The sequence below is a fragment of the Schistocerca cancellata genome, chromosome 6 (genome assembly GCF_023864275.1).
Source record: "Schistocerca cancellata isolate TAMUIC-IGC-003103 chromosome 6, iqSchCanc2.1, whole genome shotgun sequence".
In the NCBI taxonomy this organism is placed as follows: Eukaryota; Metazoa; Arthropoda; class Insecta; order Orthoptera; family Acrididae; genus Schistocerca; species Schistocerca cancellata.
Window position 1 is genome coordinate 130,418,515 of NC_064631.1, and position 21,601 is coordinate 130,440,115.

At 42.8% G+C, this 21,601-nt stretch overlaps 1 protein-coding gene across 1 annotated transcript in view; it reads left to right on the forward strand.

The window, feature by feature from the left end:
• LOC126088190 (uncharacterized) overlaps positions 1-21,601 on the forward strand; it is a 215,240-nt gene that overhangs the window by 4,887 nt on the left and 188,752 nt on the right. The window lies entirely within an intron of this gene.

Below are 21,601 nucleotides of genomic sequence, written 5' to 3' on the forward strand. Positions count from 1 at the left end.
GTTAAGTCCCATAGTGCTCAGAGCCATTTGAACCATTTTGCCACTCAGTGTCGCCATCGGTTTTCTTGTACTTCTGCAACGCATTAACCTGTTACAAGTGCGTTTCTTTTATATGCTGTAAAGTGGATTGTCTCGTATAACACGGCGGGGCTTGTCTCAGCAGTCAGTGAGCTATGAGCCGATCGCAAGCTTCCTCTACAAGCATCCTCCGCTCAGGGGCCAAATAAGTGTGCGATTAGTGTATAAAGCCATAAAACTAGCCACCACATTTGATTTTCTTTAGTTTCCTAAGAACCACAGCAGGTACGAAACGGTACGTTACAAGATAACTCGTTTACGTTACAGATAATTACTGAAGAATTTCGTTTCCTTGTAAGAACACAGAAATGGGTTATGTACAGTAAAAGACCTGACCTTTTGCACAAAGACGTCGTAGATCTACTCAGTAACGTGACATTTTCTTCACTATATTTCCAGTCAAATCACTGAATCTGGAACATGTGGAAACATGCATTATTTAACGTAGCAAATAAAACGCAAAATTTTGGTAAACATTTTTGGAAACGGTGGTGTCACCGCCAAACACCACACTTGCTAGGTGGTAGCTTTAAATCGGCCGCGGTCCATTAGTACATGTCGGAACCGCGTGTCGCCACTGTCAGCAATTGCAGACTGAGCGCCACCACACGGCAGGTCTACAGAGACGTACTAGCACTCGCCCCAGTTATATGACGACTTTGCTAGCGACTACACTGCCGAGAGATAGTTAGAATAGCCTTCAGCTAAGTCCATGGCTACGACATAGCAAGGCGCCATTAACCATTTCTGGAGAGAGTCTCACTTGTATCATCAAGAATGCTGTATACAAATGATGGATTAAAGTTAAGTATTCCAGAAGCTACGTACTTTTCTTTATAGCATTCATTACGTATCCTGTTTCAGACCTCACGCCCATCTGCGTGAGCTTAACGCGTGCCTTTCGGCTACTTCCGAGTGGCGTGGCTGTCTTGCTACGCCACAACAGAAACAGTGATCAATATTAAATTTTAACTAAAGTTCAGTCTTGATCACAACACTTACGTCTCAATAACAAAGTTGACCGGTTTCAGTTATATTTATATGACCATCTTCAGACCCATGGCTTCCTTGGAGGATGGTAGGCGGAGTTCTCCTCAGCTGCTACGAAGTCAACTGATCAGTTGTTTAAACAAGCATTCTTCCCGCGTTCAATACGTGAGTGGAAGAAGCTGTAATAACTGGTATAGTGGGAAGAACGTCAAAGGGTTAAATATTACTTTACATTCGTAAGTACCACAACCTACGTAAATTGAAGGTGTGGAGGGTAGAAAGGAAAGGAACTGATTATATCAGCTACATTGGAACTTCATGCGTAATCAGTGGCGACGAGTGAAAATCTCTGTCCGGCCTGGATCTCCTTTTTACAAGGAAGATGCGTCAATTACAGCGCTAGCCGTACACAGTATTAACAGCAGATGCGCGGACTGCCTCAGCACACTCTTCGGCAGACCCACATTCCCACCAAGTGCCACCGCTTATTAGCAGTTCCCATCCATGTGCTCCTTGCACGCCAATTATACAGGGTGTTACAAAAAGGTACGGCCAAACTTTCAGGAAACATTCCTCACATACAAATAAAGAAAAGATGTTATGTGGACATGTGTCCGGAAACGCTTAATTTCCGTGTTAGAGTTCATTTTAGTTTCGTCAGTACGTACTGTACTTCCTCCATTCACCGCCAGTTGGCCCAATTGAAGGAAGGTAATGTTGACTTAGGTGCTTGTGTTGACATGCGACTCATTGCTCTACAGTACTAGCATCAAGCACATCAGTACGTAGCATCAACAGGTTAGTGTTCATCACGAACGTGGTTTTGCAGTCAGTGCAATATTTTCAAATGCGGAGTTGGCAGATGCCCATTTGATGTATCGATTAGCACGCGGCAATAGCCGTTGCGTGGTACGTTTGTATCGAGACATTTCCAGAACGAAGGAGTCCCGACAGGAAGACGTTCGAAGCAATTGATCGGCGTCTTAGGGAGCACGGAACATTCCAGCGTATGACTCCGTACTAGGGAAGACCTAGAATGACGAGGATACCTACAATGGACGAGGCAATTCTTCGTGCATTTGGCGATAACCCTAATGTCAGCGTCAGAGAAGTTACTGCTGTACAAGGTAACGTTGACCACGTCACTGTATGGAGAGTGCTACGGGAGAACCAGTTGTTTCTGTACCATGTACAGCGTGTGCAGGCACTATCAGCAGCTGATTGGCCTCCACGGGTACACTTCTGCGAATGGTTCATCCAACAATGTGTCAACCCTAATTTCAGTGCAAATGTTCTCTTTACGGATGAGGCTTCATTCTAACGTGATCAAATTGTAAATTTTCACAATCCACACGTGTGGGCTGACGAGAATCCGCACGCAATTGTGCAATCACGTCATCAACACAGATTTTCTGTGAACGTTTGGGCAGGTTGGTGATGTCTTGATTGGGCCCCATGTTCTTCCACGTCATCATGATTTCATATGGGATACTCTACCTGTGCTGCTAGAATATGTGCCTTTACAATTACGACACAACATGTAGTTCATGCACGATGGAGCTCTTGCACATTTCAGTCGAAGTGTTCGTACGCTTCTCAACAACAGATTCGGTGACCGATGGATTGGTAGAGGCGGACCAATTCCATGGCCTCCACGCTCTCCTGACCTCAACCCTCTTGACTTTCATTTATGGGGGCATTTGAAAGCTCTAGTCTACGCAACACCGGTACCAAATGTAGAGACTCTTCGTGCTCGTATTGTGGACGGCTGTGATACAATACGCCATTCTCCAGGGCTGTATCAACGTATCAGGGATTCCATGCGACGGAGGGTGGATGCATGTATCCTCCCTAACGGAGGACATTTTGAACATTTCCTGTAACAAAGTGTTTGAAGTCACGCTGGTACGTTCTGTTGCTGTGTGTTTCCATTCCACGATTAATGTGATTTGAAGAGAAGTAATAAAATGAGCTCTAACATGGAAAGTAAGCGTTTCCGGACACATATCCACATAACATATTTTCTTTCTTTGTGTGTGAGGAATGTTTCCTGAAAGTTTGGCTATACCTTTTTGTAACACCCTGTAGATTCCTATTGGAGGTCGGACGTAAATGTGCATCTGCACTTATGGTTGTGCATTCGTAGTCCATCGAGGCAGATCATTTATATAAATGGGTGGTGTCTGTTCTCTCAGAGAGGTCAGAAAGAACAGACACCGTTCATTTATATAAAAGTACCACCACTGTTTAATTAATGTTATCACACCAGTAAGATGCATATTGTGTGCTGAACAAGAAGTATTTCGTGACCGAGTGCAATAAAGGGTCAATAGGGCTAAGTTATGCGGCCGTATGGGCATATATTTACAAGGCAAGTAGTAGTTTAATTCAGTGGCGCGAGAATATGCTATCAGTCAATGCTTTGAATGCATACAAATTTCGAGCAACGTTCACCAGTAGATAAGATTTACGGATAACAGTGTGAGTGATTTTTTTTCAATATTATACATATTTACAAACCATTGTGCTTTTTTTTAAGGAGTTCCTGTAGAAAAGACTGCGTATTTCCCTGAGAATGCCGCGCGGGGTAGCCGTGCGGTCTAGGGCGCGTTGTCACGGTCCGTGCAGCTCCCCCGTCGGAGGTTCGATTCCTCCCTCGGGCTTGGATGTGTGTGTTGTCCATAGCATAAGTTAATTTAAGGTAGATTAAGTAGTGTGTAGGCTTAGTGACCGATGACCTCAGCAGAACTTACCATTCCTGTAAGAACTTACCACAAATTTCCAAATTTTTTTCGCTGAGAATGAATGACGATTAAGAAGATTCTACCATAAAGTAAAAAGTAACAATTTCACCTCTAAAAATATTGTAAAGTGTGATAAATCGCTTATTTGCTTTATTCGAAATGTTTCAGGACACTTTCGCTAAGACGTACGAGGAAGGCATTTCAAAATACCGTTGCACAATCATTTATTAAAACAAAGGCTCATAAATACAATAAATTGCACTACGGGCCCTAACAAAATGCTGGTAGCTATACTTTCATTCCTTTAATGAAATAATGACTTCTGAGCTACTACACCTGGGCAAATAGGTGTTTAACCCTTAAAAATTTTAAGCCAATTTCGCGCCATATGTCGAACGCAGTTTATCAACATGTCATTGAATTGTTTGTAGAAAATCCGTAACACTATTTTGTCAACAGTATTTTTATGTGATAGTGATGCGATAACATTCAAAGTTTGCACAGCATTTATGAGTAATCCTTATGTCATATCACAGTGCATGATTTCAGGGGTAATGTGTGTCGACAACAAAAAGAATCTGCCCTCCGTGCCAGAATACTCACTCCACATATTTTTTTACATCACGCATTTGTGCAAGGAAAACGTGAAAAATTTCTTGGCCACTCGAAGACTGCGTCAGATAAAAAAAAAAGAAAAAAAAAACACTTTCTTTGGGTCAACATACCTCGCAATCTCCTTCTGCGAATTTCGAAACATCTACGTTGGACGTTGATCGTACGACATTTTTGCGTAAGAGGCACGAGTGTTAGGTTGATATGTGTCATGTATAATTTTGATACCTGAATCGATTGTGAGCGAACAGCGTTGTTATAAAATTGTATCACGGAAGTTAATATCTCTGATGTGCAGGAGGGCGCAGTGGTCAGATATTGTTAAACGGTGTTAGAGTGAGGAAGCAATGGCAATGTTATTTTTCAAATGTAAAGTCTCAATTTATCGATGTGTTTTATCGACATGATCATATCAAGATGGTAACGGAAACTAGTTTGTGAAGGAATAAGTCTAATCTAATGGATGAGGTAAATATTATGATGATATTTGTTTTTCACTGTTGCTACGCCATCGGACTAACTTGGTTATTGTACCGAGAGTTGCTAGATTTGAGAGATAGTAAAGTGTATTCTTTGGATGTTAAGAAGTTCATTAAATTTAAAATCACCCATGAGCACTTTTTCGCAGTTCACTAAAAACTTAGTGTAGTCATTTATGCACATATTTCATTTCCTTACCAACCTTTCTGTTACAATTTTTAATTGATCATGGATTCAAGTGTGTTCGGAAAATCCATCGATTTGCAACTAACAGAGACGTGTTTACAAACGGAATACGCAACGTTACGGGAGACATAATCTTCGGCACACGGTACGAATATACTTTGTATTAACGCGATTTTGCTCTCTTGGCACTCTCCAGCGGCAGTTATCAACTTTATTTGGCTTCCAAACCTATTTTTTTTTTCAGAAAACCAACGGGTTTGGAGTTTCTACGTTAGCTCCATCAAAACGCACGTTTCTTCTCTTGACCATTTACTAGTCATGTTGTTGTGTTTGTGGAACAAAAAAATGTAACGTTCAATATCCGTGAACATATAATAACATAAATTTGAAAATTACATTCAGATGCATGCATAAAAGTTTTAGCAAATCGCCAGCCGCGGTGGTCTAGCGGTTCTGGCGCTGCAGTCCGGAACCGCGGGACTGCTACGGTCGCAGGTTCGAATCCTGCCTCGGGCATGGGTGTGTGTGATGTCCTTAGGTTAGTTAGGTTTAAGTAGTTCTAAGTTCTAGGGGACTTATGACCTAAGATGTTGAGTCCCATAGTGCTCAGAGCCATTTGAACCATTTTTAGCAAATCGAACAAACTCACTCCTGACAGAGAGCGCATTTATATTTACATGACGTCAAATATTATGTAAATTATATATATTAATTTCATAGGAAAGTTCCACAACCTTTTAGATATCACGAAGGTGAAAAATAAAATTGAATACAGTACGACGTGAATCTGCGCATTGTTTTGTAACGTGGCACCTCAACCAATTACACTAAGCTGAAGAGCGACACATTTTCATGAGTCTTCAAAAACGCTTACCCTCATAACACGCTAAATATGAAGTGAAAATAATTGAATACGAAAATTATTTAATCACCGTTATGCGTTTCCAGTCAGTTTATTACAAAAAATCTTACCAATAACGAGTCGTTCTCGGGACATTCTCAATGGAGAGAAGTCTTCCGAAGTAAGAGTGATTTCAGGTGTGCCGCAGGGGAGTGTCGTAGGACCGTTGCTATTCACAATATATATAAATGACCTTGTGGATAGCATCGGATGTTCACTGAGGGTTTTTTCGGATGATGCTGTAGTATATCGAGAGGTTGTAACAATGGAAAATTGTACTGAAATGCAGGAGGATCTGCAACGAACTGACGCACGGTGCAGGAAATGGCAACTGAATCTCAATGTAGACAATTGTAATGTGCTGCGAATACATAGAAAGAAAGATCCTTTATCATTTAGCTGCAATATAGCAGGTCAACAACTGGAAGCAGTTAATTCTGGGAGTAGGCATTAGGAGTGATTTAAAATGGAATGACGATGTAAAATTAATCGTCGGGAAAGCAGATGCAAGACTGAGATTCATTAGAAGAATCCTAAGGAAATGCAGTCCGAAAACAAAGGAATTAGTTTACAATACACTTGTTCGCCCACTGCTTGAATGCTGCTCACCGGTATGGGTTCCGTACCAAATAAGGTTGATAGAAGAGTTCGAGAAGATCCAACGGAGAGCAGAGCGCTTCGTTACAGAATCATTTAGTAATCGCAAAAGCGTTACGGAGATGATAGATAAACTCCAACTACAGTGGAAGACTCTGCAAGAGAGACGATCAGTAGCTCGGTACGGGCTTTTATTGAAGTTTCGAGAACATACATTCACCGAGGAGTCAAGCGGTATATTGCTTCCTCCTACGTATATCTCGCGAAGAGACCATGAGGATAAAATCAGAGAGATTAGAGCCCACACAGAGGCATACCGACAATCTTTCTTTCCACGAACAACACGAGACTGGAATAGAAGGGAGAACCGATAGAGTTACTCAGGGTACCCTCCACCACACACCGTCAGGTGGCTTGCGGAGTATGGATGTAGATGTAGACATTCGGTGTGCTCGTGCTACAAACAGCATATGTTCATAAGGTGTAACGTGTAACATAAAAACGACTGAACATACGTTTCTGCTGCACGGGACAAATACGGTAAGGCGTCTTGCTTTCTACTTGTGACGTAGGGAGCGTTAGTGCTTCCTACTGGTTGTATTTTGCGTGGTACTTTGCTGAAATATCGCAGAACTTATTTTGTGTTCCGCTGTGATAAAATGGCTCCTTAACTTCAATTAGGAGGACGTTACAAAACTCGTAGGACACCACGTCAACGTTTGTTAACTCGTCCCGCGTGCCGACGGCTTAAAAAACAAGTTTTCATTTCCAGACTTGTACTCTTGGGGCGCTGGTGCAGACTTGTATACCACAGGTGTGTCGTGTAATGCTGGCTTCAAACACTGAACCACCTCGCCCAGTCCCATATTATCCAGACCAATAGCATCCGAGTTTAGCACCACTGCGCAAGCGCGTGTTACCGACTTCGGCTATAGATAGCTGACGTTCCCAAGACAAAAATTTCTTTAGACGTGTCGATATTCTGAAGTCATTTAGTGTTCTAGCATAGTTGCACAGCAGTCTCCAGTTAAACACTTACCATATGCAAGATAATCAATAATCCACTCACGTTTTTTAATGTCATATTCAATGCTAGCGAGTCACTAGTACGGCATCGATAATTTAGAGAAAGTACGAACAGCTTGGTCTCGGATATCTCGCGACCGGCGACGTAACAACAGCTGAATTTCTAAGCGGTAAAATAAGGAAACAGTTTAGATTCCTCCTAGTGAACCAACACGTCATTTGTCAAAAATGATTCAGAGGAACCAGCAGCTGGACAGTTGGACAGAGATTTCAGTCTCGTTTCTCCACAAACTGGCTCTTTCGTCCTAACCACTGTGGCATCATGAAATGGGTCTTAGAGACTTTCCTGCAGTGTGCGTGCAGTAAAAAAAAAAAAAATAATGCCGTGCACAGGCTTCGCGGGCTGACGCGCTCTGACAGGATGCGGCCACGTAACGCGTTTCATGTAAAAGCGAGTCGCGCACGAAATATAGTTTTTGTGTGCTGAAACTCCCGTCGTCCTACCGTGACCCATATATACCCGCCACCTGATGTCATCGTTCTGTTTATTTTGGGTAACATTAAAAGTCACAGTAATATAACTGTTGATTTTATGAAAAAAGTTCTATCTAAGCATGTACTTTCATTTTAATGACAGGTTTTTGCCCAATTATTCTGTCTTCATATGGAAAGTATGGAGCTGATGGTAGCCATCACCGGCATTAGTTAGTGGCAGTCATCATCTCATATTTTAGACATGAAGATGGCTTAATTAGACAGAAACCCATCATTACACTAAAAAACACGGAGTGTAGACCAGATTTCATTCATAAACCCATGAAACAAGATCACAGCTTTTTGCGAAGTGATGCTATCTTTCTGTTATTACGAGGTGTGTGAGAGCGATTTTTTTACCTATCACAGTTACTTTCTCAAACAACAATACAGTCCCCTTGAGAGTTGTTCCCTTGGGAAACTATACACCGGCGGATTTGTTGTTCCCAGTCTTGGTAGCAGCACTGAAAAGCTTCAGCTGCTATTGCCTTTAGCAAGTTAGTTAAATTCTTTTGAATGTTCTCCAGGGACCCAATATTACATCCTTTTAAGATATTTTTCAATTTTTCGGAGGGAGAAAAATGTCACAAGGACCCAGATCGGGTGAATGGGGGGCTGTGACAGAACAGGAATACCTTTTGAGGTAAAAAATTCCGTGATGTAAGTGGCCATGTGACATGGGGCGTTGTCATGATGCAGCATCCACTTGTCTTCAGTGAATAAATGTGGGGTCAAAATTTAATCTAGAGGACACCCATCTTCTTTATTGTTAAACATCGGTTTGGTCTCAGAATAGCACGCGCAAGATAGACGTTTTGAGCGGCTTTTGAAGTCGAAGGGCTCCCTGACCGAGGTTCATTTTCAATATGTTCATGGCCTTTCAAAAGTGATTTGTGCCAGCGAAAAGCTTGTGCTCTTGATAAGGGATGTTCTCCATATGCCTGTTTCAGCTTTGCAAATGTCACACTCGCGGATTCCCCAAGTTTAATACAAAACATGACTGCATAACGTTACTCTAAATTCCGCTGTTCCATTTTCATAACACACAGCGTCACTGAAGGGGCTCTCAAAAATCACGTAGTGGCTGTACGGAGCAGAAAATTGGACTGAGCATCTGTAAGGATGAATACATGCATCTGCATAAGTAGAACAACACAGAGTTACCAGAAAAATTGACGAGATAATGATGTGAGCTTGATGCCTATAAAGATCATAGTCCTGTATGTTCTCGATAACTTTCGTTATGTGAGGGATTTTGATAAGATGAAATTGGAGAGAAAATATGAGCAAGAATGTTTGCTTTGTTTAAATGTTTTACAGTGCAATGGGCAATTACGGGTCATAAATGTGTCGCACCAGTACACAATGACAAATCGCTCCTTACTAATACAATCAGATCGATCCTTTGCTGTCCAGAAGTTACAACCCAATACAAATTTTTACATTGCTCACGTGATAATATGACATAAAAATGAATCTGAATATATTGTTCATGTTAAAGAGCGATATACGAGTAAAACAAATCAAACCCTTTTTCATGAGTTCAAACTGATATAAAGGCACCTCTGCTGCTACCTGGAAAGGGACTCGATAATCAGTTGGATTTAAATAAATTACTGCAGATGAACGTTTCACTGAGCAGTGCACACCTTCAGTCACTATGATTTTGCCGTGAAGGCTGTTCAAGTGGCTCTGAGCACTATGGGACTTAACTTCTAAGGTCATCAGTCCCCTAGAATTTAGAACTACTTAAACCTAACTAACCTAAGGACATCACACACATCCATGCCCAAGGCAGGATTCGAACCTGCGACCGTAGCGGTGACGCGGTTCCAGACTGTAGGGCCTAGAACCGCGCGGCCACCCTGGCCGGCTGCCGTGAAGGTAATTGCCTGATAAACATAAATTAAATACCATTATTTACAAGGAGTTGGGCATCTCTAGTTGACACATCAATATGTTGTTAGTAATATTGTTAATATCTGCAGACATTTTACTCAGTTACAACTTTAATTATGCTTTATCTTATACGTAAAATAATTCCATCACTTGAAACTGAAAGTTTTCCTCCATCCCCACCTCAACACCAAACTCTGCACTCACTCTCAGCAGCTCCCACGAGCCCTCAGTTAGTCCTAAAGCATGTGAGCAAGAACCTGTGCAGTGTGCTAGAGTATAGTTTATGTACATGCTGAAGTTTAAATGTGACATATTTATCGGAAGGAATGTGTGCTATATATTTAATACCTACAGAACACCACATTGACGCACCTAATGAACATGGAAAGAATGTAAGTGTGGAAAACACAACCATACAGTTGTGAAAAGAAATACACTCCTGGAAATGGAAAAAAGAACACATTGACACCGGTGTGTCAGACCCACCATACTTGCTCCGGACACTGCGAGAGGGCTGTACAAGCAATGATCACACGCACGGCACAGCGGACACACCAGGAACCGCGGTGTTGGCCGTCGAATGGCGCTAGCTGCGCAGCATTTGTGCACCGCCGCCGTCAGTGTCAGCCAGTTTGCCGTGGCATACGGAGCTCCATCGCAGTCTTTAACACTGGTAGCATGCTGCGACAGCGTGGACGTGAACCGTATGTGCAGTTGACGGACTTTGAGCGAGGGCGTATAGTGGGCATGCGGGAGGCCGGGTGGACGTACCGCTGAATTGCTCAAAACGTGGGGCGTGAGGTCTCCACAGTACATCGATGTTGTCGCCAGTGGTCGGCGGAAGGTGCACGTGCCCGTCGACCTGGGACCGGACCGCAGCGACGCACGGATGCACGCCAAGACCGTAGGATCCTACGCAGTGCCGTAGGGGACCGCACCGCCACTTCCCAGCAAATTAGGGACACTGTTGCTCCTGGAGTATCGGCGAGGACCATTCGCAACCGTCTCCATGAAGCTGGGCTACGGCCCCGCACACCGTTAGGCCGTCTTCCGCTCACGCCCCAACATCGTGCAGCCCGCCTCCAGTGGTGTCGCGACAGGCGTGAATGGAGGGACGAATGGAGACGTGTCGTCTTCAGCGATGAGAGTCGCTTCTGCCTTGGTGCCAATGATGGTCGTATGCGTGTTTGGCGCCGTGCAGGTGAGCGCCACAATCAGGACTGCATACGACCGAGGCACACAGGGCCAACACCCGGCATCATGGTGTGGGGAGCGATCTCCTACACTGGCCGTACACCACTGGTGATCGTCGAGGGGACACTGAATAGTGCACGGTACATCCAAACCGTCATCGAACCCATCGTTCTACCATTCCTAGACCGGCAAGGGGACTTGTTGTTCCAACAGGACAATGCACGTCCGCATGTATCCCGTGACAACCAACGTGCTCTAGAAGGTGTAAGTCAAGTACCCTGGCCAGCAAGATCTCCGGATCTGTCCCCCATTGAGCATGTTTGGGACTGGATGAAGCGTCGTCTCACGCGGTCTGCACGTCCAGCACGAACGCTGGTCCAACTGAGGCGCCAGGTGGAAATGGCATGGCAAGCCATTCCACAGGACTACATCCAGCATCTCTACGATCGTCTCCATGGGAGAATAGCAGCCTGCATTGCTGCGAAAGGTGGATATACACTGTACTAGTGCCGACATTGTGCATGCTCTGTTGCCTGTGTCTATGTGCCTGTGGTTCTCTCAGTGTGATCATGTGATGTATCTGACCCCAGGAATGTGTCAATAAAGTTTCCCCTTCCTGGGACAATGAATTCACGGTGTTCTTACTTCAATTTCCAGGAGTGTAGATTGAAATGAGATGCCAAGAAACACTAAAGTTCTCGTATCAAAATATCTAGGGCCAATCTACCTAAACCCGTGATATTAACAATATAAATGAAAATTAAAACGAATATTCAATCTAGAAATCGTATATTTTGCATATAAGAGACCAAGACATTGCTCTAGTAAACAATGATAAAGAAGGTTTAAGTAATTAAGTTATAAAATGCAGCCGGCCGGAATGGCCGAGCGGTTCTAGGCGCTACAGTCTGGAACCGCACGACCGCTACGGTCGCAGGTTCGAATCCTGCCTCGGGCATGGATGTGTGTGATTTTCTTAGGTTAGTTAGGTTTAAGTAGTTCTAAGTTCTAGGGGACTGATGACCTCAGAAGTTAAGTCCCATAGTGCTCAGAGCCATTTGAACCATTTTATAAAATGCAGTACACAAAGTGGGCATACTATCTAATTTAGTTATTACATACCCAGTTCTGTGGCACCATGTATTAACCTTCGTGATAATGTGATTAATTCCGAGATAATTTTGTTTTGCGTTGTTACAGTTCCCTTAACGCATTCCTCATTCATTTTCAGCATCAGTATCGCTGTCACTGACGTTTACACAAATATTACACACAAGTAGGATAGCATCAGATGAATCGATGGACTGAGACCTTTCATAGAACCATCACAGACTAAAACAACACTGAATCCAAGCACTTTTATTCTTTTTACAGCTTTAGCTCTCTTTACAAGTGGAGCAGATGTCATCGTTTTCTATTGTCCCTTATACGCTGATTTCACTGCGCTACAATGCTTAGTGGTTTATTCGGTTTAGGTTCAGGCCAAAGCTATTTCCTGCACTTGTATTATGAAAATAACTTCCATTTTTCTCGTAAGAGCAAACGGTCTACCCTTATTCCCAGTTATCACTATGTCATTGTCGCCATCACTGCGATCTACGTAGTCTTTTAAATTACTCCACAGAATGCAAAAATGTTTAGCAGCTTTGCATATCAACCAGTCTTTGTCCAAAAACTTCAGAAGTGATCCATAAAAATCTGCTGTTGAATAGGATTATCTTCTCCTGCTCACGTAACCCATTATTGGCTTCTCCTGCTTCGCACAGAGATGGAACCATTGTTTGCGAAATGTACACAAACCTTAAGAGGTGATGTTGTTTTCCTAAGCGAATGATTCAGAAATAAAGCTTTTAAACCGAACTATGATGGCTAACATTGTGATCCATTAGTAATACAACTGCATGTAAGTGTCTGACTACTTACGTGAACAACTTACCTTACTGAACTTGTATTACGGGATGAGTGCGGCAAACGACGTATTCCCCTTCACACAACAAACAATAAATTACTTTTTCCACACGCAGTTTTTTTTTATTCCCACTCAGAATGTATTCCCCGTGTGAAGACATTCCCGCCATTTGTTGAGGACGGTTCGAACAGTGCGCAGAAGGCGTACCTTACTTAAAGATAAGGAATGTGTCTCCTATCATGAAATAAAGTATGTCAAGCAGTTACTCAGGTTTACCCTCTAATTAAATAATATAGACCACTTAAGATGCCTAGCATGAACAGGAGGACCGTGTTTGGTATTCACAAATAAAACATTCACTTGCAAACGATTTTTCTTTTTTGTTTGATACAGTATAAATAACGTTAGTATGGTAGTTCAAGCAGTGTTATTAACAGTATTGGGGAATTGGGCTCTTGATAAGGACGATACTGGTAGGATGGATTGAAAACGAAACTGTACGCCTCCTACAAGTAATTCTTCAGGGTAGTGAGCAACTTTTAGTTTCATTTAGTAACTCACTTGAAGCTTCCAGTCATCAGACTAGTAAGACAAATTCTGGTTGCAGACGAGATACTAGCAACTAACAAACATACGACATTTAAGGTAAGAAAGGATTTTACTGGGGAACACATGTGCAAGTCCTAGGAATACAGTCAGGTGGTTTTCAGCGATTAAAAGAAGCTTACTTTCAACGCAGCAGATCTATTTCAGGACGTGAAATTAAATACCTTTCAGCCGTCAACTTTCAACCTTATTTTATTATGCAACCAGTTTCGGCGTTTTATTACTCCATCTTCAGGCCCAGGACCGGCGTGTAGGAACAATTTACGACGCATGTGATCGAAGCAGGAGCCAGCAATACTGGTGTTAGTAGATATCTACTTGTTACAGTGACCACTTCAAACATCATCCACCGACCATCGCTAAAAAGATGGACATACAGAGATCTATTTCAGTATCACTGAAAGGACCTTGTGGCGGAAGTATTTTCATAATCTGGACAAATTATATCAATTCTGGTACGCTTACACACGCGGATGGCTTTTGATACTCGCATAGAACTATCTGTCCTGAAGCCATCAATGAGATTGTTACGCACTAGTTGTCGATAATGTGTGATTCACTCAATACATTTCGGGCCAACAAAATCCCTTTATCTGGTTATGTAGAACAAAGAAACACAGGTCATTAATTCGAATTACTACACAAACTAATACACATATAATGTAAATCTATACCTGACCCCCTGTAGTATTACCTACATTGAAGTTAATATGCCATTAGCCACAGCCAAGAATAACAACCAAGCAGCAAACATGTAATGTCAAACATATTAAAATGTTCCTTGTACGTCTCATGTTGGTACAGAGCATTCTCACAAATCTCAGTTCATTAAGTAAAGTGAAGATCGTACTCTCGCATATACGTCATAGCGATAAACGATGCTCCTGTCGACGGTAAAATATTTGAACCTAGCGGCAGAATGTACATAGTACTTTACAGCGTAAAATCTTAATTTTTCTACTCTTGTTTTCGTAGGTCTACGGAAGAATCCTTTTTATGCACTTCGTTTCACATATTTTCTTCGTCTTTATGCGTACGTGGATCATGAAAATTTTACTTCACTAGCATTTCAGAAAAACCTGGTGAATACAATACTGCAACATTTATCACAGAAAAAATTACAGGTCAATAATTACGCGTATGAGTAAACGAAAATAATATTCTTAATAACAGCGTGAAATAAAACAGCACATAGTACAACGTCTATCTGAGCTACGATAACATCATTTTGGCAGGACATCATAGGCGTCCGCAAGCGAGGGACAAGACGGGGCACATGCCCCACGTGGAATCTGCGGGTATCGACCTTTTTATTCACTACAAAATTCTCACGTGTTTCTAGTGCTGATTTTCCGCGAGTCTACTAAACCACAGATGTAGCTTTTCGAAAAGCTGTGCTAATTACACTGTATAGCTTTGGTTTCTTTTACAAAATTTTGCTTATTTTTCACACGATCACTTATTGTAATACAAGGTTTGTTTGACACTCTTCCTGGCGCGGCGTCGCGTTCGGAACTACCCTGGAGTACTCGTTGAGGAGTATTAAAGTAGCATTTGTTGAATATATCTTTAGTACCTGTCCAGCACGGTTTTGTGAGTCATTCTAGTTTTCTTTGCTACATCTTACATTTCGTTTTCCATATCAACCTAGAATTACAGTTGTATGAAAAAAAAATACTTTTGTGAACAACCTGTTGGAGGCAATGGATTTTATCACGGAAAGTATGCGATTCCAGCTCCTTCAGTCAAAAAGATGGTGTTCTTATTCACATGAAGAACATAGATCTATGTAATCTCTATCATGTTGAGCCCATAGATGATATTAACGTTAATGAATAATGTAAATCACCGCATCTGTATTTTTACACATTTATTGTGTTACGACCGGTTTCGTTTCCTTAACATCTTCCGGTTGCCGGGTTGTGCCATCTATATCTTGACTACAGCACAACTCGGCAGCCTGAAGATGTTAAAGAAATGAAACTGGTCGTATCACAATACATATATGAAACACATAAAACGTTGTACCTTACACGTACGCTGAGGAGAAAAAATGATAAAGTTATGGGTAACTTCCTGACATCTGTCGGTCCTCCTTTTGCCCGGTGTATTGCAGGAACTCGACGTGGGAGGAACTCAGAAAGTCGTTGCAAGTCCCCTGCTTAAATAATGAGCCTTGCTGCAATATAGCCATCCACAACTGCGAAAGGGTTGCCGGTGCAGCATGATGTGCGCGAACTGACCTCTCGATTATGTCCTGTAAATGTTCGACGGGGTTCATGTCGGGTGATTTGGGTAGCCAAATCATTCGCTCAAACTGACCAGAGTATTCTAAAAACCAATTGGGATCAATTGTGCCCCGGTGACAGGGCGCATTGTCATCCATAATAATTCCATCGTCGTTTCGTAACATGAAGTCCGTCAATTCCGAAAACGGTCTCCAAGTAGCCGAGCATAATCATTTCCGGTGAATGATCGGCTCAGCTGGACCACAGGACCCAGTCAATTCCATGTATACAAAACCCACATCTTTATGGAGACATCACCAGCTTGCGCAGTGCCTTCCTGAGAAGTTGGGTCCATGTATCACAATATTTGTTGATGGTTCATTTAATTCTTTATAATTTTTTTGCTTTAAAATTTTTCGCATATTGGTACTATATTTTCGGTACATATAAAATAAAGTGTACTATACTGGACGTTGAAGTTTTGTATTGTAAGTGAATAATGGAAGTAAAATACTATGTAAATTGTTTACTATGTTAAATAATTTTCTGGTGACTTTTCGTATTTAAAAACACTTTGGGTGTATAAATTTTTCATGTTGATGTACATCTGACAATTTAAGAAATGGTCACCCTTAGCAACAATATAAGAAATAGGTGTAACGTTAAAGCCAATGTGCTTTTGTTTAAGTGACTTTTGGGAGTGCAAAAGATGGCAAGGGCGAATTGGCGAGCCTCCTACAGCGAGCGCGGGATGTAAGTCATACGATCTGTAAGCAAGACCTTTGTGGGGCAGCAGAAGATTTGCCTGCAAATTTGCACCAAAATTCCTCGTATGGAGATTGCAAACGGTTTACTGCATAGCTGCGAGTTGTTGGGCTGTTGTATATAGAACTGACCGACGCCAAGAAGAGAAATTGAGCCCATACAACAAAAGACTTGCAGGCCATAGTGTGGGTAGTGTAGCCGCCATAATTGATCGCCACATCAAAGCCTACATCTACCATATAAGACTTTTTTATAGTAAATTTACTTTTGTACAGCGTGTTTTAATAATCATTCTTGAATTTTAAAGAATTTGGTTCACCCTGTTATTTCATCCTAATAATACACCTATATAGGGATCCTTCATTGTGTCTGATGAATCCGAGTATCCTATTTTACTCACTTAGGAAGTTCCAAGTTAATGTAAAGAGGCACCATTTAAATTGTTTTTGCTTTTTTCTTAACGAGTGCAAAGTGTTCTAGTAAAAGTTTACTTACGTAAAATTCAATGAGAGTGTAGCCAAGTTACTAGAATGTGGTAAATGACTATACAGAGTTAGTTCAAAGAATAATAGCTTTTGAAAGTATTTTTTTGTGCGAAATAGGTTTTATTGAGGTGAAATGATCCATATAAAAAGTGTGTGCTTTAGTATCTAAGTATTTTAGTATTTAAGTTGTTTATCATAGAAAATGCTTTTCTATAGATCCCTTCTGGTCAATTTTTTTAGATTCTCTGAAGTCATCTTTTAAAAACGTAATGCATAAGGGTGTAGTAGTCAAAAAGAAATTCCAGTGTCTGCACCAATATTGTTACGTGAAGTAATATTTATTTGAAGACGCAACCTAAACAGCAACAAAAAAATAGGCAAAATTCATACTGTTCTATAAGATTTTGGGATTACAGCTGGGTCACGTTGACTCCTTGCCACGATATTTCGGCTGGAAATTGTCCAGCCATCTTAAGGTGAGTGTCCGTCACTGGAGACTGCAAGTTTCCGGAGTCAACTTTGCAGCAAAAAATTGGCGCGAAAACGCATACGCATTGGCCTCCGTCACAAGAGCGTCCTTTATCGAAATCCGCGCCCTCTGGAGCTCCTTATCTTCTTAATGTTGTGGGTGGTCACGATTTTCCTACTTAGCGCTGTTCTAAACTGATGTAGGACTTTTCCATCACGTTCTTTCCTCAACATACATTTTATTTAACAACGAATATTTTGAGAAGACTGACGGTGTTGCCATGGGCAGACCTCTCTCGCCTTTGGTAGCAAACTTTTTCATGGAAGACTTTGAGGAAAGAGCACTCGATTCGGCAGAACGTAAACCGAGAGTTATCTGCCGGTATGTAGATGACACTTCTGTAGTGTGGCCTCATGGTGAAGAAGAACTGTCACGGTTCCTGCAACATCTGAATGCAATCCACAAGAACATCCAATTTACGATGGACATAGAGAAGGATGGTTGCTTGCCGTTTTTGGACGTCTTGGTTACTGAGAGAGTGGATGGGTCATTAGGGCATTCTGTCTAGCGTAAGCCAACACATACGGACCTTTACCTGCAAGCGTCGAGTTGTTGTCATCCTGCACAAACTACCGGCGTTCTTAGAACGTTGGTGCACCGGGCTCATGTAGGTTCTGATGGAGACAGCTTCACGAAGGAGCTGGAACATTTAGTGTCGGTGTTCAGAGGTAATGGTTGCTCTCCACAAAAGATTAGAACAGCGCTAAGAAGGAAGAAACGTGACCACCCACAACATTAAGAAGATACGGAGCTCCAGAGGGCGCGGATTTCGATAGAGGACGCTCTTGTGACGGAGGCCAATGCGTATGCGTTTTCGCGCCAATTTTTTGCTGCAATGTTGACTCCAGGAACTTGCATTCTCCCCCCCCCCCCCGAAATTCTACAAGTCCCTCCAAAAGAAGGTAAGGAGCTATTTAAGTCCAGGGCGTTCCTTCCATACGCTGGCAACCTTCCATTTAAAATAGGCAGGATCCTAAGGAAACATCAAGTTAAAGTAATCTGCCGGCCACCGGCGAAGATTAGTGCCCTTCTCGGTTCAGTAAAGGACGATCTGGGTCTGCGGAAGGCTGGGGTCTATACAATTTCTTAACAGTGTCGCAAAGCTTACATCGGTCAGCGTTTAACGCGAACGCCACACTCGCCTTCCGCAGCCCAGTAAGTCGGCTGTAGCTGAGCACTGTATTACCACAGTTCACGCTATGGATTTTTCTGCACGAAAATCTTGGCCTCAGCGAAAAGTTTTTGGGATTCAGTAATTAAAGAATCTGTGGTGATACACCTAACCCAAAATCTCATTAGTCGTGATGGCGGTTTTCAACTGGACAAGGCTTGGGACCTGGTGATCTCTCTAATTTCCTCTGAGAGAAGACAATGTATTCATAATGACACGTCTGGCGACATCTGACGTCTGTTTTTAGCGACGCAGGCACGCACTCCTACAGAGTGCGGACATGTAGTTTTCACCTTTTTGCGCATGCGCCTGCGCTCCACAGATAAAACAGTACCTCCAGAGGGAGCGGATTTCGATAGAGGACGCTCTTGTGACGGTGGTCAATGTGCATGTGTTTTGGCACCAATTTTATGCTATAAAGGTGACTCCAGGAACTTGCATTCTCCCCCCCCCCCCCCGAAATTCTACAAGTCCCTCCAAATCCTCGAGCGCCATGCACTCCGCCCCGCCTTCCGTATACGTATACGCCTCCCGTCCCCCACGCGGATCCTCTACGACCTGATTCATTTCCCCTATCTGCTCCTATTCCTGAAACATACCCAAATGCTTTACACCTCCCGCTGCCTTGATCCCCCTCATTCCCTGGTTGCTGCTCTCCTCTCCAACCCCTGCCCTCTGCCGCGCCTTCACTGTTGTGTCCCCCTACCCTCCATCTCTACACCTTTCATTTCCTTTCCCAAGGTGGCTTCTGTCAACTCCCGTATGATCTACATCTACGTCCATACTCCGCAAGCCACCTGACGGTGTGTGGCGGAGGGTACCTTCAGTACCTCTATCGGTTCTCCCTTCTATTCCAGTCTCGTATTGTTCGTGGAAAGAAGGATTGTCGGTATGCCTCTGTGTGGGCTCTAATCTCTCTGATTTTATCCTCATGGTCTCTTCGCGAGATATACGTAGGAGGGAGCAATATACTGCTTGACTCTTCGGTGAAGGTATGTTCTCGAAACTTCAATAAAAGCCCGTACCGAGCTACTGAGCGTCTCTCCTGCAGAGTCTTCCACTGGAGTTTATCTATCATCTCCGTAACGCTTTCGCGATTACTAAATGATCCTGTAACGAAGCGCGCTGCTCTCCGTTGGATCTTCTCTATCTCTTCTATCAACCCTATCTGGTACGGATCCCACACTGCTGAGCAGTATTCAAGCAGTGGGCGAACAAGCGTACTGTAACCTACTTCCTTTGTTTTCGGATTGCATTTCCTTAGGATTCTTCCAATGAATCTCAGTCTGGCATCTGCTTTACCGACGATCAACATTATATGATCATTCCATTTTAAATCACTCCTAATGCGTACTCCCAGATAATTTATGGTATTAACTGCTTCCAGTTGCTGACCTGCTATTTTGTAGCTAAATGATAAAGGATCTATCTTTCTGTATATTCGCAGCACATTACACTTGTCTACATTGAGATTCAATTGCCATTCCCTGCACCATGCGTCAATTCGCTGCAGATCCTCCTGCATTTCAGTACAATTTTCCAGTGTTACAACCTCTCGGTACACCACAGCATCATCTGCAAAAAGCCTCAGTGAACTTCCGATGTCATCCACCAGGTCATTTATATATATTGTGAATAGCAACGGTCCTATGACACTCCCCTGCGGCACACCTGAAATCACTCTTACTTCGGACGACTTCTCTCCATTGAGAATAACATGCTGCGTCCTGTTATCTAGGAACTCCTCAATCCAATCACACAATTGGTCTGATAGTCCATATGCTCTTACTTTGTTCATTAAACGACTGTGGGGAACTGTATAGAACGCCTTGCGGAAGTCAAGAAACACGGCATCTACCTGTGAACCCGTGTCTATGGCCCTCTGAGTCTCGTGGACGAATAGCGCGAGCTGGGTTTCACATGACCGTCTTTTTCGAAACCCATGCTGATTCCTACAGAGTAGATTTCTAGTCTCCAGAAAAGTCATTATACTCGAACACAATACGTGTTCCAAAATTCTGCAACTGATCGACGTTAAAGATATAAGTCTATCTGTTCGACGTCCCTTCTTGAAAACGGGGATGACCTGTGCTCTTTTGCCCTATCTCCCTCCATTTATCCCTTCTATCAACTCTGATCCTCAGCTCCACCTCCTTTCCTCTGTCCTTCCCCTGGCCTCCCTCCTCCCTCCCCCTTCCATCCTGTTTTTTCCTCGCCTAACCTCTCTTTGCCTCCCTTCTCCCCCCCTCCCCCCTGAGTCCTTTTGCAGTGTTAAAGTGAGTGTTCAGTGTTGTCTTTCCAAAGTGTTGCAAACGGAAATCATGCAGTTGCTGGGTGTGAATTTTATATCTCTTGCAAACAGAAACCAGACTGACGCCGTGTTTTTTAACTGTCCATTATTTTACGTGTCTGCTTCCTGTGTATTTTATTAGCATCATCAACCAATTATGTCGGCTTAAGAGCGGCGTACTAAGTTGCTGCCAGCCCACCCCCTTTGGGGGGAATCGAAACTCAATAAAGTAAAAAGAAAAGAAAAAAAACTTGCAGTCTCCAGTGTCGGACACTCACCTGAGGATGGCTGGACGATTTCCAGCCGAAATATCGTGGCAAGAAGTCAACGTGATCCGGCTGCAATCCCGAAATCTTATAGAACATTCAGTACGCCGG